This window comes from Mytilus edulis, chromosome 6 (genome assembly GCF_963676685.1).
Source record: "Mytilus edulis chromosome 6, xbMytEdul2.2, whole genome shotgun sequence".
Taxonomy (NCBI): domain Eukaryota; kingdom Metazoa; phylum Mollusca; class Bivalvia; order Mytilida; family Mytilidae; genus Mytilus; species Mytilus edulis.
Window position 1 is genome coordinate 11394814 of NC_092349.1, and position 14974 is coordinate 11409787.

Consider the following 14974-nt stretch of genomic DNA (forward strand, 5'->3'; position numbering starts at 1 on the left):
ATGTAATACATTACATCTATGGTCTATGTATTTGCCATAATCAAAATTGTTTTTTGTTTGTTTTGCAAATAAAGAATCTTTTAATGAGAGAACCTTAAATAATCCATTATTTTCATTTTTGTTCTTAACTGAAAAAAATGGTAATACTAAATCCATTATAGCACAACAAAGTAAAAAAGTGTCCTTTAGTTTATACTTAAATCATAAATGAGATCATAGAACATTTCTAATCCGACAAAATGAAGATTAATAAAAAAATTCGTTTATTTGAAAAAAAAAAGGGGGGGCTTTGATAACTGTTACCCTAGCTTGCCCTACAACATAATACCCCCCCCCCCCCCCCCCCCCCCCCCAAAGAATATAGATTTCGTATTCATATACATGTAAGTCTGAAAATCAAACCCAATAGAGTTAGAATTAGATTTTAAGGCTGACAAATATTTTCTGTCAATTTACATTTGCACAAGTCTGTCTACATGTTCACCAGTTTTTCAATCATCCACTAGTCTGTTTTTACTTTCACAAGTCTTTCTTATAGCCCCCTAGTCTGTCCATATGATTTTCAACAGTCTGGCTATGTCCACAAGTCACTACGTTTTAACCGCGGTCTCTATGTGTCCGTCAGTCTGTCTCCGTGTTTACAAGTCGATATACATGTTTACCCGCCAGATTACGTTTCTAACAGTTTGCCTTCATGTCCTACACGTCCACCAGTCTGCTTATATATATATATACCAGTCTGGCTACAAGTCTACAAGAATATTATTTGCATCATTGACTAAGTCTGTCTGGATATGTCGTCTGGCGGATTTGCTTGTCTCTCACATTCTGAAGATGAGGATATTCCTCGTAGTGAAATCGTTAATACAATGTACCAGTACTTAAGTCTATCAGTGTCCATCTCCATGCAAGACTCGGGTCTGATGAAGGTTCTTAAACAATTAAAGATTCGTCTATACAGTCCTTCTGAAAGTCTTCTCGGTCAGATGCAAAAGAATGCCCGGTTAGCGCCTCTGGAGTTGCCCGGGGCATGTGGAGAATCAGTAGATATCGACACACCAAATTCAGTTATTCGACGAAGAATTTCAACACCTATCTCATTTAACACCAACATTACACAATAATGTCAACATGGAGTCAGTAACTGAGGTAACATTAAGTTAATTTAGAAGTCAATATCTTGTATATTTCTGTATACAGTTTTATATCACTGTCATGAATCAAGGATGTGTATAGTAATAAGGGTCTTACTATCATCGGAACTTTGTTTTTTTTTTTGTAACACGCCATTATTCCGACAGCCCATTAGTCCGACAGCCTATTGGTCCGACAACCAATTAGTCTGACAACCCAATAGTCCGACAACCCATTGCTCCGACAGCCCAATACGCCGACAACCTATAATTCCGACACTTATCAAGTCAAGTATCAGGATATCAGGGTAAAATAAAATGTGTCTGTCTGTATTATTACGTTTATATTTGTAATAACATATTTTAAGAAACAACTCCGTATATATAATACAAGGCTAAGGTAGTTCGTATACTTTCAATGTTAATTCTCAATTCGAAATCTGTATATATAATAAAACAGAAAATAATATTTTATTTTCCAAATTAAAGGATCTATGTAAATCAACAACAAGCATTGATGGCGCGAGCTACTGATGATACCCTGCCCAAAGATTTCGGTAGATAGAAAGTTTTTGAGTTGTGAATCTGAAAAAGCATTGCACAGTATAACTGACTTATATAAACCTTGAAGTTAAATATCAGAAATCATGGTATTGTAGTACCTGAGAAAAATGTGACAAAAGTTTTCAGCTTGGCTGTCATGTAATGAGTAATGAGTTTGAAAAAGCATCACACGATGTAACTGACTTCAATAAACCTTTCAGAAATCCTTGTAATGTAGTTCATGAAAAAGATGCAACGAAAATAGTTATGGGACGGGCGGCGAACTGACGGATGGACGGTTGGACGGACGAACAGACAGAGATAAAACAGTATACCCCCACTTTTTCGAAGCGGCGGCCAGTCTAATGATTGTGTCAACATTAAGACATTACAATACTAATATGATATAATTATATTTATAGCACTATAAGCCTCAGTCACAATCGGAGCTAAGACAAAATATAAAAAAAAAATACGTATTAATATCAATTAACAGTCAGTATCCAGACATGTACTACATTATTCAAAAGAACTAACGATATGATCCTCTTTTTTTTCTCCATAATAGTAAAGTTTTCTTGTGTTCACTTCGAAATTAATCATAATTGTCTAACGTTTTAAAGTTCTGATATGTGCTAGAAATATGACGAAAGAATTCCTCCCTCAAATTATAATGAAGTGAGCATTCGATTGAAAAATGACGCTCATCCTAAACTTTATCAGCTGTACAATACGTTTTTTGAGTATTTAGCATTTTCAATTCTTCATGTAATGGAAGAGCACCGATTCTGAATTAACATATAAATTACCTTTCTTAAAATCAATGATATCTAAATATGTTTCTTCTTGAAACCAATTTTTAAATGAAAAATAAGTTTCCCACAAAACACATATTTCTAAGTTTTTACAATTAAACAATTTGACAAAGACACAGGGACAAAAATGTCACACATTGTCTTATTCTACTAGTTTGTTATTGTCTTTTATACTGCACTCGTTCTACTTGAGCAGTCAAAATGCGTTGACTGTATATTTCTATAACATATACAGTCACTGACCCGATATCACTTTTCCTTATGCATATTTAGATAGAAATTGCCGAAATATTCATGTCCGTCATATTTGTTTTTCGTAATAAGTTTTGTTGTAAATCATCATGCAGTCCTGCATCTCCACCAATCATTAAAAAAGAGGCATATCTTTCTAGAATTTAAAATAATCTTAGGATACAAAATCGGTCTCCCAACAAAATATTGAGTGTCATCTCTCGGATTATGTCTGAACGATCGCTATTAGAACCTCACTCCCCTGATACGCGAAAAGGGGGATTCGAAGATCCAGTGAAAAGAAGGTAGATCAAGACACACATGCAAGAAATAGCGAGCTAGAACAGCACAGACTGATAGTAGACACACAAACAACGAAATATAAAGATAAATAAAGTAACTAGACACGCAAAACGAAAGAGGGGCGAGGTTAAGGACTGAGCAGTTGCTATAATCATGTGTATCAACTCCAATATACTGAGACAAAATTAATGTCTGCATGCAAAAAATAATTGGAATCAAAACGGACAACCACAAATATCAGAGAGCGGAGTTGGTTTTTTTTTTTTTAGAGAAAATTTATCCATACCCTAAGAAAAACGCATATTGTCGGAATAATGGGCTGTCGGAGTAATGGGTTGTCGTAATAATGGGCTGTCAGAATAGTACATGTTATCGGAGTATTGGGCTGTCCGAATAATGGTTGTCAGACTAATGGGATGTCACCATTTTTTTTACCCTCCCCCTTTTTTCCAATATCCGTTATTTTTTCGTTTTCTATTTTAAAATTCACTCTCTTTAGTAATATATCCGTGACCGCTGTGGATAGTAAACTTGGAATTGATAGTAAATAGCAAAACCAAGTAATTTGTAGTGTATTTATGTTCTAATGACACGTACAGACAGACACGAAAAAAATAAATAATACGAAAGTGAGAAAACGAAAATATAACAGATTTTGGAAAAAAAGGGTAGGGTAAAAAAATGTCCTGTACCCAAGTACCTATGATTACTATTAAAGCAATAATTTGAGAAATATATATTAAGGGTTATACTAATATGTGAATATTATGAGTCCAGGTAACTCGATCAACTTGATTTGTACGTATGAAAAATTATATTTATTATCTGGTCATGTCCCGCGTTTTTTTGTAATGTTGTTATAATAACAGTGTAAGTTAATTAAGACCATAAAGTAGACCAGGAAAATACTTTATTATCTTTACTAGTTAATTTCTGGAGATCATGTGTCTGTCATTTATTCTGTTATTCACATCTTTTAAATAATTATATTATATACGCATCATATCAATCTATCAATTAGGATACATTATTTTATTTGGCTTAATAACATATTATTGGTATTTAGTGCGACCGTGCACCTTTCGGTTGCCTCGAGTGTTTTCTATTATAGCAATGTTTAAGTCGTCATGTTGCGGGATTTTCAAATCCCAAAAGAAGAACACACTTCAACAGGATTTTCGATTTGGTAACCGCATTACTTTAATATAAATCATTATATATTACATAACCTTACACAATCAATTTACTTTTTATGATTAATCTGATATGCATGCCCAATATATTTTATTCCCAAAAGGCAAAACCTTATTTAAAAAGGAGGGGACATGGTCAAAGTGTCGTGCAAACCCAATTATTGTTTATTGTCACGGAATAATTACAAACTGTGCTAAAGTTTTTAAGATTATTGGATAATTGACTTGTTCTATAGGTACATGTACCTTACTTACCCAGGTGACACATCAGTTGTACCCTTGATATTGGTATAAATTCAAATCACAGGCACTTGTTTCTATCCATTTGAAGACCCACTATTAACGTATATATTTACCAGAAATAATGGTTTTAAGCGGAGAGGTGAAAAAATTAGTTGGGTACCTTCTCAAAAATATACGTTGATAGTGGGTCTTCCAATGGATAGAAACAAGTGCCTGTGATTCAAATGCTTATTGATATATTAAAAGAAGATGTGGTATGATTGCCAATGAAACAGCTGTCCACAAGAGATCAAAATGACACAGACATTAACAACTATAGGTCACTGTACAGCCTTCAACAATGTGCATAGCCCATACCGCAAGGGCCCCAATATGACAATGTAAAACAATTCAAACGAGAAAACTAAGATACATGTATATGTACATTGTACTTGTTGTATATGAAGATTAATTAGATTAAAGTAAACAATGTGGTATGTTTCCAAAATAAATGCTATCCACTAAAGACCAACTGATGTTGATCCAATTACTAGCCAAACAAATGATACATACATGTAGGTTACCATACTTTCTTCATTTATATTATGATTATTGAGTATTTTTTTGGAAACATTTCAAACCTTTACATGCTGTTTATATACATGTTACTACAGTTCAGCGACTCAAGTTTAAAAGGCATTTATATAAAAGAATTTAAACTTAATATCATTTTGTATGAACATCATGTTGAATATTTACATTTTCTCAAAAAGTTTTTATTTTACTTAGCTAATAAAGAAGATGATGGATTCCCAAACAGAAATCTTGATGACAGTGAAAAAATTGAAGAATTGCACCAATTGTTACAGAGAATCGATTTCAAGCAGAAACAGATGCTCAAAAATAAGGGAATACAACAGCCATCCATGTTCCTTCACATATCATTTGTATATAAAGGTATATATTGTATATATATATATTTTGTCTACATTTTCTGAATTTATGATTTTAAAAATCTTTCAAAAGATATAAATGTACATTGTAAGTCATGTAATTCAAATAGAGACGTGCCATTGTCTTTGATAAAAGATAAAGTTACATGTATGCCTTTTTAGTATTATCAGCTTATATACTTACTTAGCCTTGTTAAAATCTATAAATATACCTTATGTATATTACATGTATGTTGAAATGTCTGTCAGAATATATACATATATACATGTTTATATATATATATATATACAACTCGTCTAAACATCAACCTAACAATGTTAGATCTGTAAATTTGCTTTCACAAATTTTTGGTTCGTCCCTCGCCGGGATTCGAACCCATGCTACTGTGATATCGTGACACCAAATCGCCTGCACTGCAGCTGTCCCGCTAGACATATATATATATATTGAGTATTGGGAATCCTGTACACCCTTTCCTTAGACCAAGTTTAACAAATATAATATGAATGTTTAAATTCAACTAATTATCTCCTGGCAATACACATTTATTTTAGGAACTTTTTATGTTTTATTTTGCAGTAAGCAGCTGTTTGTGATGCTTATAGGCATAAACAATCTAGTCTGGACATGTAAAACAGCAGCTGGTTCTATTTTGAAGTAAGCTATTTGGTGATTACATTAATTTGACATGACCAGACCAAGTCTTGGGATAAATTAATAGTACTCATTGTCATGATTGTACTAGCTTTTTATTGTTTTATATATTTTATGGAAAATACTGTTAGTTGAGGCCTGCAAAAATTAATTTATAAGGAGATGAAGTGTGGTTGCCAATGAGAGTAGAGACATCTAACAAATAGCATGAATAGAGTCATGGAGGATTGAAATCATACTCATTTTTATTAGAGTGTTACAAAATAATTGCAGGGAAAAAAAAAACAACAACAAAAATCAAAATAATTGTGTATTTAGTAGAATTAGCCAAATCAAACAATAACTGACTTAAATCTTGTTTGAAATTTTCACATTTCTATTGATTAAATATTATTTTATAGATCAAATAATAAATAGATACAAGGGCAGTAATCCAGTCTCAGATTTTTGTTTTGGTTATATTGTACAGCTGATTGTATTTTAATACTATTTACAAATACTTCTTATATGTCAAAAGAAAAAAAAAATTGCTGTACCTGATATTGTGATTTATATTGAAATTGATAAGGCCGTAGTTTTTTTATTTTTAGTTTTACGAACCCTCCTACCCTAATTTTTGCCAAATAGGAAAAAAAAAAAAATTAAAAATGTTGATTTTTAATTTTTTTTTCTCCTCCGACCCAGTGTTTTTCATGCCAAAAAAAATAAATTTTATTTCACAACTGCATGAAAGAATCTAAATTTATGCTCTTGGTGATTTAGTAAGTTGTTGCACATTGATTTTCAATTCAAACCTTGTCAAGAAAAAAAAAATAGTTGTTACACTAGTAGAAAATCTCCTGGTGAAATAAAAAAAAAAATAATTTGATATTGACGGTTGGTATTAAAAAAAAAATCAGCAGCAGCAGCATTTTTTTTTTTTTTTTTTTTTCGTCCTCCTACCCATTGGTTTTGTCAAAAAATTTCGTAAAACTAAAAATATAATAACTATGGCCTAAAGACAACAAACTCAATAATGAGCTATTCCAATATCAATCTCCCTAGGGAAAAAAGGGGGTGCTACCTAATTTTAGACCTCCATAGTGCCCATAGACACATCAAACACTTGCCAAAATATAAGCCTGAACCCCTGAGGGGATCAGACATCAAATTATAAAAGTTGTATATATTCTACACCGTGAATAAGACCAAACAATGATAGAAGGAGTTAGTTTTAAAATATAATTGAAAAACTAAACTGATACAAATCAATAATTTTTTTGATGTTGATAAATAAATCACAATGTGTAATAGTTGTATTAAATTGTTATGCCAGCCTACAATAGTAGAAGGGGTTTATGTTTAATGAACCATGCTTTTGTTTGTTTATTCTTTCATCTGTTCTGCTTTAGGTTCAAGTTTTGGTTCAAGTTTTTGGTCAGGATAGTTGTTAATGATGTTAACGACCAATTAACTTAAAGATAAATATACATGTGCCTTATGTTATGATCTTTCTAAGGATAAATTAATGGTTTGACCCCAATTTCATGGTCCATTTATCACAACTTCTAGCTATTCTTTTTATAGAGTTATTCCACGAGATATTTTGGGGTCACTCATTAGAATATCTTTTAAATATATGATTTTGATTACAACTGCATTAAGATATAATAATTGCATGCAGAAAATTATTGCTTTTGTCACATATATATCACTTGTCAATTTAATAAAATTAAACATTTTTTTTATTACTTTATTACAGAAGCTACAAAATAGAGCTAAGGCACTTTAAGCCAAGAAACTGCCAGTGTCAGAAAAGGACAAACTTAGAAAGGCCATGCAAATTGATTTAATGTCAAGTTGGGACAGTGATTCTGTAGATAAACTCGCCTGATCACAACTGGGATTTGACTGTCACAAGATTTTAAATCTTACATGGATAAACTAAAGTCATTTACTAGACTGTAAATACCAGAGACAGCTGAATGCACAAGGCAAAGAGCTGAGGTCCAAGTAAATCAGAGAGGCCTTGTCACAAGAAATGTACAGAACTTGCATGGATTTTTACTTAAGGGCATATATGACAAAAAATTGAGAGATATCAATAAAAATTTCTTTAAATTTTAATAAGGACCAACTCAAAGGTACACTTTTGGAATTTGCAAGAACAAAAATACCTTCATGTTTACTTTTGAATTATAGTTGACAGTTTTCAGTTTAAGGGGGGAACCCTTAAAATGAAGTGGTTTGGTTTATTGAATTTGATTATTTTTTAAAGTAAAAAAATGAATTACTGCTCTTTTATTTCAACATTTGCATTTTCTAATAAAATTATTTACAAGTGCAGCATATCGGTGACATCAGATTATGTTATTGTGTTTGGTTAAGCTACATATTTCTTTTTACTTAAACTTTCTGTTGCCTTTTCTTATTAATTAAATGCTGAATAATAATTTGAGTGTGGCTCATTTCAGTGTCTTGTATTTGCTGTCAAGATTTTTCCTGTAAGATTTCACATTATTTATAATCGCTTGGTCAAAGGGAGATAAATTTTTGAATCTTCACATTAAATAATCTGCGAAGAGGATTATGTAAAATGTTAATAGTTGAAAATTAATTTTATGGTTCAATAAAATCAAAATAAGTTATTGCCATTCATTATAAATTTCTATCAAAAATAAGGCTCAAAGATTTTTTTTATTTTATTTATATAAATAATAACAAAGTACACACATCATGCACATGTTGACTTCATAAAATTTGTAAACAAATAAAATTGAAAATAATACTAAAAATTTTAACTAATCAGGAGACAGTCAATACACCAAATATATTTATAGACATATAAACTTATTATTTTCTTCAATTGTCCAAGTACATTCAATATTGATAATTTTTTGCTTGACATTACATAATTTTGTTAATAAAAGTTTATTTGTGTGCTATTTTATTCAATTTTACATATTTGAAGTATTACATTACACCTTATTATTTTTGTTCTTGCATACAGCATTTGGAATGAAATTTTAATCAATGCAGGATGTTTTTTTTGTCGAGCCTGCAACTTTTGTTGCAGAAAGCTCGACATAGGGATAGTGATCGGGCGGCGGCGTTAGCTAACTTTTTAAAAGCTTAATATTTTAGAAGGTGGAAGACCTGGATGCTTCATACTTTGTATATAGATGCCTCATGTTACGAAGTCTCGTCAGTCACATGTCAAATGTCCTTGACCTCATTTTCATGGTTCAGTGACCACTTGAAAAAAAAGATCAGAGTTTTTGTAATGTTGAATTCTCTCTTATTATAAGTAATAGAATAATTATATTTGGTATGTGCGTACCTTGCAAGGTCCTCATGCCCGTCAGACGGTTTTCACTTGACCTGTCCTCATTTCATGGATCAGTGAACAAGGTTAAGTTTTGGTGGTCAAGTCCATATCTCAGATACTATAAGCAATAGGGCTAGTATATTTGGTGTATGGACGGACTATAAGGTGTACATGTCCAACTGGCAGGTGTCATCTGACCTTGACCTCATTTTCATGGTTCAGTGGTTATAGTTAAGTTTTTGTGTTTTGGTCTGTTTTTCTCATACTTTATGCAATAGATCTACTATATTTGTTGTATGGAATGATTGTAAGGTGTACATGTATAGCGAGCAGATGTCATCTGACCTTGACCTCATTTTCATGGTTGAGTGGTCAAAGGTAAGTTTTTGAGTTTTGGTCTTTTTATCTAATACTATATGCCATAGGTCAACTATATTTGGTGTATGGAAATATTTTATGATCTATATGTCAGTCGCGCAGGTTTTATTTGACCTCGACCTCATTTTCACGGTTCATTGCTCAGTGTTAAGTTCTTGTGTTTTGGTCTATTTTTTTAAAACTATAAGTAATAGGTCAACTATATTTGTTGTATGGAAGCATTGTTAGCTGTACATGTCTGCCTGGCATGGTTCATCTGACCTTGACCTCATTTTCATGGTTCATTGCTCTTTGTTTAGTTATCTTGGTTAATGTTAAGTTTATGTGGCAGTTTTTAATAAAGCTTTATACTTAGGACTATCAACATAATATCAATGATAAGTAAAGAAGGCGAGACATTTCAGTGTGTGCACTCTTGTGAATTTACGAATTATGTTAATCATGTAAATAATGTTATGTTTTTTGTTTTTTGCTTTTTGAAGTTTTTAAAATTGACAAATAATGCTAGCAGGGGAGATTATTCATTAATATTTTTATGATGACAAACTTGAAATTTAGAGGTGCCTATGTTTGCTATTTGTTATAACCCAATTGTTATGATTCTTAAATAATCTATACAAGTAAGCATGTTAATTTGTCAATAACCATTATTTTATTAATTAGTTTGAATTTGATGAGGTTCTTTGATGTAGAACTTGACTTTTTTTTAAACAAAAGTGTTTTTTTATTTGTTTTAAATGTTTTTAAAATTGTATAACAAACTTTTGACATTTTATTTTAATTTATCACCAAAACAACTCTAATTTGTCAGTATCTGAATAAAATTAATTTGTTAGATACTTTGTTTCTTTTATTGAAGTATATACAAAGGGAGATAACTCAAAATTGTTTTTTTTATTATTCTGACCCGATTAGAAGTGATGAAAATAACTATATTGCCCAAGACAGGATGACAATAAGAAAATGCTAGAAATTGTTGTGTATGGTTATGCTTTGTCCAAAAAATTTTGTTATCTCCTGTATTGTATATTGTTGCCATTGTCAAAATCCAAATCACACATAGATAGCCTTTTCCTATAGTTTATATCTGGTGTTTGTGTTTTTTGTATGTCTTAGATTCTAACTCTTCAAGTTCTTATATAAATTCAGATGCATTGCCATTCTTTACATATAGGTAAAGGCATATTTACAAAATGGTATTGAGCTTTGCAAATGAGTGACATGTATTCGTTGGATTATTGTTTAAGTTTCATCTTAAAAATAGTCTTCAATGTTACTGACAAATTATACATTTGCACATTGCCATTTGAAACCACAAATATTATTCTACTGTAAATACACAGAGCAGCAATCCATGCCTTTCAAGTCTAATACTTTGTAAACGTCATGGATCAGAAAAGTTGGAGGATCAATTTTATATGTACAGTAGCTACAAAGTTATCACCATTAAAAATTCCTGTTTTTCCTAATTTTTGTTTTTTTATTTAATTAGATATTTCCAAACCAGATATTTGGGTTAAAGTAAAAACAAATCCCCAACATCCCTTTTCCAAAAAAAAAATTTTTTAAAAGCAGAGGGAAAAATTCTGCCTTTTCTTTATTATTCATTTGCACTATTGTTTTGTAAGTAGTTATACAGGATTATATTGACTTTAAATTGCATTAAATTTGATGGAAGTTCTAATTTAAATAAGTCATAAACAAGAAATTTATTTGAATTTACATGTAATTAAATTACATAATTAATTAAATTTAATTTATATTTAAAATTCTTTAAATTTGAAATTTATTGAAATTTAATTTATATTAAAAGATCTTTAAATCTCAAATTTATTCAAATTTAAATTATATCAAAACTTCTTTAAATTTGAAATTTATTTAAATTTAATTTATATTAAAAATTCTTTAAATCTCAAATTTATTCAAATTTAATTTACATAAACATTTCTTTAAATTAGAAATTTATTCAAATTTAGTCTATACTTAAATTCTTTAAATTTGAAATTTATTTAGATTTAAAAATACCTTTAAACTAGGTTGAAATTTGGGAATTTATTTGCAATATTAAATTTAGTTTAAATCTATATTAAATTAGAAATTTTCCAGCAAAGTAAATGCATAATATTTTTTGTAATTTGAAATTTAATATGCATAACATATGCATTTAATTTTATATTAAATGCATCATTTCATGCAGTGTAAGAAATTGTGGAATTACAATATAAATGTATACACTAGCAACGTATCTTCTAAGAATTCTATCATAACAGGGTTACCTGAGGTAACCCAAAGAATGACAACAAATACAACCTTTTTAACTCAAGTTAATTCAGATCACCTTTACATACACATCACAAAAACAATATAACTTCAATGAATTTCTACTTTAAAAATGAAGAAGTTGGTTTATTACACCATTAATGCATATACTAGCAAAATATCTACTAAGTATTATGTCATGACAGGGTTACCTAAGGTAACCCCAAAAAATAAGCAACAAGTATTATCCATTCATATCAAGTTAACTTAAGTCGCCTTTCAAATATATATCACATTTACAATACACATCTTTGAAGTCCTACATTTGAAATAAAGAAATTGTTTGATTACAACATAAATGTTCACACTAGCGAACTATCTAATATCATTCTTTATAACATGGGTACCTGAGGTAACCCCAAACATAAATACAAATATAACCCACTTAACTGAAGTTAACTGAGGTCACCTTTACATGTACATCACATAAACAATACAACTTTTATAAAGTCCTACATTGAAAATAAAGAAGTTTGTTTATTACAATAAATGTAAACACTAGCAAAGTTTCTACGAAGTATTCATTCATGACAGGATTACCTGAGGTAACCCCAATAATAACAACAAATACAATCCATTAAAATCAAGTTAAATGAGGTAACATTTATATATACATCTTATAAACAATACAAATCTATAAGTCCTACATTTTGAATTAGGCAATTGTGTAATTACAGCACAAATGCATATACCAGCAAAGTATCTACCAAGTATTATTTCATAACAGGGTTACCTCAGGTAACCCAAAAAATAACAATAACTATAAACCATTCAAATCAAGTTAACTTAAATCGCCTTTCCTAAATATCATATAAACAATACACATCTATAAAGTCCAAAATTAAAAGTAAATTGTTTATCAAAACTTAATTGTATATTCTGGAAAACTATCTACGACGAATTCTGACATGACAGGGTTACCTCAGGTAACCATAACAATAACAACAAAAATAACCTTTTTAATTCAAGTTAATTCAGGTCACCTTTAAATATATATGGATCACATAAAAATACAAATCTATGAAGTCCTACATTTTTAAATTAAGAAATTGTGTAATTAAACTATAAATGTATACACTTACAAATTAAAGTATATACTAAGAATTCTTTCATAACATGGTTACCTGAGGTAACCCAATTAAAAACAACAAATAAAACCTATTTAGCTCAAGTTAATTCAGATCACCTTAAATTATACATCACATAAAAATTATAACTTCAATGAATTCTTACATTAAAAATGAAGAAGTTGATTTATTACAGCATAAATGCATATACTAGCCAAGTATCTACTAGATATTGTGTCATGACAGGGTTACCTCAGGTAACACATAAAATATCATCAAGTATAATCAATTTAAATCGAGTGAGGTCAGATCACCTTTCCTTTGTATCACATAAACGATACAAATCTATGAAGTCCTACATGAAATAAAGAAATTGTTTGATTACAATATAAATGTTTACACTAGCAAACTATCTACTAAGAATTATTTCGTAACAGGGTTACCTGAGGTAACCCAAACAATAACAGCAAATACAACCTTTTTAACTCAAGTTAATTCAGATCACCTTTACATATACATGATATACATCACAAAACACCATAAATGCATATACTGGCAAAGTATCTACTAAGTATTCTGTCATGACAGGGTTACCTCAGACAAAACATAAAATAGCAACAAGTATTATCCATTCATATCAAGTTAACTTAAGTCGCCTTTCCGATATATCACATAAACAATACACATTTATGAAGTCCTACATAAAATAAAGAAATTGTTTGATTACAACATAAATGTTTACACTAGCAAACTATCTAATATCATTCTTTCACCCCAGAGGTACCTGAAGTAACCCCAGATATAATTACAAATATAAACCACTTAAGTGAATTGAACTGAGATCACCTTTACATGTACATCACATAAACAATATAACTGCAATGAAGTCATACAATGTGAGTGAATTTGTTTGTTACAATTAATGTAAACACTAGCAAAGTATCTACGAAGTATTCAATCATGACTGAGTTACCTTAGGTAACCCCAATAATAACAACAAATAAAACCCATTCAACTCAAGATAACCTGAATGCACAGTTGTACAGTGGTTCCCTGAGGTGACATGACCATGAACAGTAGTACAATGATTCCCTGAGGTAACCTGACAATGCAAAATAGTACAATGAATCCCTGAGTAAACCACCCATGCACAGTAGTACAATGGTTCCCTGAGGTAACCTTACGGTGACCTATAATTGCTAACTTTTGTGTCATTTTGGTCTTTTGTGGATAGTTGTCTCATTGACAATTATACCACATCTTCTTGTTATATTACCATGCACAGTAGTTCAATGGTTCCCTGAGGTAACATGATCATGCACAGTAATACAATGGTTCCCTGAGGAGACTTTACAATGCACAGTTGTACAGTGGTTCCCTGAGGTAACCTGACCATACACAGTTGTACAAAGGTTCCTTGAAGTAACCTGACATGCACAGAAGTACAATGATTCCCTGAGGTTACCTACCATGCACAGTAGTACAATGGATCCCTGAAGTAACCTGACCATGCACAGTAGTACAATGGTGCCCTGAGGGAACCTGAATATGCAAAGTAGTACAATGGTTCCCTGAGGAGACTTGACCATGCACAGTTGTACAGTGGTTCCCTGACGTAACATGACCATGCACAGTAGTACAATGGTTCCCTGAAGTAACTTGACCATGCACAGTAGTACAATGATTCCCTGAGGTAACCTTCCATGCACAGTAGTACAATAGTTCCCTGAAGTAACCTGGCCATGCACAGTAGTACAATGGTTCCCTGAGGTGACCTACCATGCAGAGTAGTACAATAGTTCCCTGAAGTAACCTGGCCATGCACAGAAGTACAATGGTTCCCTGAGGTAACCTG

The 14974-nt window shown here is 31.0% G+C and overlaps 1 long non-coding RNA gene across 2 annotated transcripts; it reads left to right on the forward strand.

Moving 5' to 3' along the window:
* Positions 1-1051: 1051 nt before the first annotated feature.
* LOC139527107 (uncharacterized) lies at positions 1052-10570 on the forward strand. Of its 2 annotated transcripts, XR_011665265.1 has the most exons (4): positions 1052-1149; positions 5230-5397; positions 5974-6051; positions 7790-10570. It is a non-coding gene; the product is annotated as an uncharacterized lncRNA (long non-coding RNA). The 2 variants fall into 2 exon arrangements; XR_011665264.1 differs by lacking the exon at positions 1052-1149 and having other exon boundaries at positions 4199-5397.
* Positions 10571-14974: the final 4404 nt, after the last annotated feature.